This window comes from Chondrus crispus, genomic scaffold, assembly GCF_000350225.1.
Source record: "Chondrus crispus Stackhouse genomic scaffold, scaffold_28, whole genome shotgun sequence".
In the NCBI taxonomy this organism is placed as follows: Eukaryota; Rhodophyta; class Florideophyceae; order Gigartinales; family Gigartinaceae; genus Chondrus; species Chondrus crispus.
In genome coordinates, this window is record NW_005179179.1 from 392,075 (window position 1) to 396,779 (window position 4,705).

The window sequence follows — 4,705 nt, forward strand, 5'->3', positions numbered from 1 at the left end:
AAGTGTTTTGCCACAGCTAAGGCATAAAACTGCTCCTTCGCTGCCTGCAGCCCATCATTTTCATCGTTCAAATCATCGCTGTACGAACCGGCTGCAGCGTGGAGGGAACTGCTAGCACCACATCGATACGATTCCTCCCATCTCTACAGTTATCCTCATCTCTACAGTTATCCTCATCTCTCGGGTTCAGTAACATTCCAATTCTAATTATCTGTCCAGAAGGAAGTAGTTCGGGCACTTGTTTCATTTACTTGCCAGATGTCATCATGCTCAGAACTTTCAGTACTTAGGTACTTCCCCATGGAGATAAGGCCTGTGTGAGTCCAGCAATGTTTATGACTGCTTGAGCTAGTTCCGGCCATGCCATTTTGAACCATGTCATTGCACCTAAAACATACATCTAGCAAATCGTCGGAATATGGGCATCAATTTTATCTGTAGCTCGCTCCATGTGGATCCTTTCCTACCTCATTTTAAGTGCAACAATTATCTTCGCGTCAGGAGGTTGTATCTTACATGTACAATTCGGAGGTAGGAAGTGAACTTAATCATTTAGTAAGACTGGAAGAGCCTGTGAGCCACTGTGAGGACTGCAGTTCTCGAGAAGAAGCAGTGCTTTGCGAGCGGGCGTTTTAGAAATATACGTTTGAAATCTGTGGAACCAACCATATAACAGCACCATAGTCAAGCACCGTAGTCATCCGAGCCTCCATATTAGAGTGATTGTCCATCCGTCCTGTGGGTTGCCATACAGTAGAAGAGCCCGCATTTGTGTGCATGAAGAACATCTTTAGCCAAATTTTCGTTCGCAATTCCTTTAAATCGGTCATTTCTCGGTCAATCACACTAGGATCTGCATCACCAGATTCACCGTATGATGTAAAGCACCGAAGATCCCCACGGCGTTTCAAACTTTCCAACCAACCCTCACAAACACCGTTCTCGACAGTCCGGCGGGTTTCAACTATTCATTGGCACCCCACTGTAACTGAAGTGCCTTAAATCAAATAATATCCCCTTCAATATTATATAGGGAGTATTACCAATTGATTGTAATGTGTCCCAAACTATAGTTTTTTGTTGTAAGCGGAAGAGATTTACGCAATATTCTTTTCCCTGAAACCCATTATACAAGTCAGATGCAACTTCAAAACGGGTTACACGATAGTACGGTCACATGAATTATAGCTGTGAGAGGAAGTTTGAAACGGGATACTGCAAAAGATTGAAATGAAAAAGTAAAGCGCTGTAGAAGTCACTTATTGCAGAATAGGATATGGTCGTAATGCTGTGCCAAGCTTTCTACAATCTTTCAGAAGTTCGGAGTGAATATGCCAATATGCTGTCATGGTATGCGAAAACCGGCAAGAAGATGAAATATCACCGCAAATTCTACGCGAATCGGTGGTACCGCAGAAAAACTGTACACCATCTAGTTGTAGTACCGATAGGGAGACCAAGGTTATTGAATAAGATAGCTCCTCCTTAACATGCGCGAAAGGTGCAATACATCAGTATTGCTTGTTCACTTTGAAGGATAATCAAAAACTGTTCACTGTACGAAAAAGAAAGGGAAAAAGAAAGAATAATAATTGAAAGATCTACAGTGATCCCTCGATATCTGAATATGGATGGTTGCTTCCTTCCATATTCAGTTACGGTGTAAATTCAATAGCTATGGATGTTTCATATACAGCCCGAAATGTAACAATCCGAATCAGGTCATTTTTACTCATAATTTTAACTAAATATTGAGTAATGCGCGTCTGCTTGGCTTGGTTCGCACGTTCGAGCTTCAACTCTCGCTGAACTGTGCGTAGAGAATGCATGACTCTCGGGTCAAGAGAGTCAGAATTCTCAAGCAAATGGCGAACAACTACGACAATTTTCAAGCGTTCCTCGAATGTCAATGAATCCAGATAGGACAAGTTCTCCTCGTCTGTGTCATCATCGGCGCCATCTTATAGCAACCTTTGAACCGCAACGCTTGCAAGCTTCCTCTCGTCGGAAATCTTGATAACCTCATTTTCACCAGACGGATTTAAAATCAAATCAATAGACATTTGCACTTGCTGGGGCACATGCTTCCCCACAGCTACTAAAACCCCTGCAACATCTTCCCCCTGCGTCTGCCTCACCACCTCAGCTGCAACTAATCCCGTGTAATTCCAGCACTTTTTCATGACACTAGCCGGGAGCTCCTCCCATATCTTCTGAATGGCCCTCATTGCTGTAAGCTGGTCTAGCTGGTATATGATAGACACGCTTGCGTCCAAGCAATCGAGTGCCTTTTCGTATAGATACTTGCGATACCTTGGCTTGACAGATGCTATGATCCCAGCATCGAGCGGTTGTAACCTAGAGGTTATGTTGGGAGGCAAAAACCTCACTTCTACATTGTCCAATGGAGGTAGGGATTCCTCACTACCATGAGCGGAGCAGTTATCGATCAGCACAAGTACACGACGATCATGATTTATTCGGGTGATATATGACGAGAAGGGCAACAGCCGGGAGAAGAGCAGTTGTGTAGTCATCCATGCTTTAGAATTGTTATAACAGTCGATCCCCAATTCTTTGCCACTTTTTTTCTTGAAAAAGCGAGGTTTATTCGCTTTGCCGATGCACATCAAGGGCAAGCACTCGGAGCCTGAATCATTGCAAAATGAAAGTTAGGTGAGTCTAACGCTTTGCTTGTTACGCCCCGGCAAGCGATCATGTGAAATTGTGCGATCAGGTGCCATGTTGTAAAATGTTCAAATTCGTCGGCGTTGAAGACATCTGCCTTCTCGAATCGAGCAATCTCGACACGGAGTTGGAGAAGCTCTCGACCGATAGACGCATGATCGGCATCCCCAGACTCACCGTGAGACGAAATAGAACGCGGATTACAGCGGTGCTAAAAGTTTTGCATCCAACTGTTGCTAGAATGAAGAAATGTCTGTTTCTGGCGTTATAAGCTTTGGTCCATTATCGCCTGCAAGCGTTGTGCTTTTTTCTTGATTAAGTCCCCATTGGCACATTTGCGAGCAGCGAACTGGGAGTGGATCTAGGAGCGTAGAGCTTCCTCAAGTTCGGGGTACGCTCCGAAGCGGAGACGTTTGTGTACGGCCAAAGGGAACAGGGACGCACGCAGAGCCATTTGAAGGATGCGAGACATTGTCGCCTGCCTAGGAGGGCGCAGAAAGCGAAAAGATTGGCATGCCCATTTTGCCATGGCAGCCTGATCGAAAGGCATATTGCGGAAGCGGCGACGTTCCCGTTCGTCAACTATCATTTGCTTTTGAACGGCAGTTAAAGAGCTGTTCCGACGTTGCGTGGGAGAATGCATTGCAAATAGAATGAGTAAAATGAGGTAATTAGAGTAGGATGGAAAGTGGTGCCTTGACTGTCTTGGGACTGTGACAAGAACAGTCAATATATTCACTGTACAAAAGTGCCTCAGTGTTGTTTTCCGATCGCACACTTTTGTTCAGACTGTCAGGGATATTTGCGGCGACGGGTGTGTCCATTTGAATTGCCCATGAAAATCGGAACTTGAACGACATTTGTACAGGAATAAAGTTATCATAGCTCAGTTGTGTCTCATAGAATGCTCTTTTATGAGGCCTATTATGATTAAGATTTGCTTTTGGTATTCAGTTAGGCCGTACTCATGAATACCTCATATGTGACCTGCAATCAACTCTCCGGAGCCCGTTCCAAGCAGTAGAATGCACATATCGAGGATATTCACCTACAGAGGATCCAGATAGCGAGGGACTACTGCACCTGAGAAAACATTTGAATTTCATTGTATCATGAATGTGCCTTTTATCGATTGTGATCGCGAGTTTAATGCTTGGTCCTTAGATCAGAGACCTCCATTCATGCGCACGCGTTTCATCACAGCTTCTATTGCCGCCATTTTGCGTTTTGTGATGGGTCGGCCGCGTTTGTGTGGCGCCGAGACAGGCAGTCAGAGAAGTGGGTCTGCAGGAACGTCTGATGCCTTCACGTCAGCCCACGTCGGAACCGAGACTTCGACAATTGTGGGGTACTGCGACCGCCAGTTGGCAGCAGTTAGCTCGTAGGGAACAAGACGAATCTTGTTCCCTACGAGCTAACTGTTGCCTCTGTTGCCACTGTTGCATCAATTAAGCTCTGCTCAAATGGGATGGCCTTCATGTGCTCACATGAAAACATAGTGACACTCGGTCTGCTGCACGTGCATGGAGTATCACTGCCGAGGAACAGTGAATTATTGTTTCCCCGCGGCTGATATTTGCGAGACGGACCTTATACACGACGTTGCCGTCGCACAGAACACGAAAAACTGTTGTCAACTGATCGCATTCATTTTGCAACACAGTCACACTCCCTTTCCGCTGAAGCCTTGAAAGACGCTCTTGAAAGCGTGGTGTGATGACAGTGATTGTGTTTTGCGCCAGTACGTCTGCTCATCCCGAATGCCCTTTTCCCGTCAGCAGAGCCACAGAATGCTTTGGAAGACATCAAGGCATCCACCGTCCATAGTTGCAGCATTGTTTCCCTCAACAGCCTGCGTGCTGGTATTTCCGTAAACAGAAGCACCGACCGAAGCAGCAGCCGCAGGATACCGCTTGTATTCAGGTCCCGACTCCAGAGCAGGTCGAGCATGCTCCGAAAGAATGTTGTAACTAAACCCAGCTTTAGTAGCTGCGATCCCCCCCACTGTAGTCTCTGC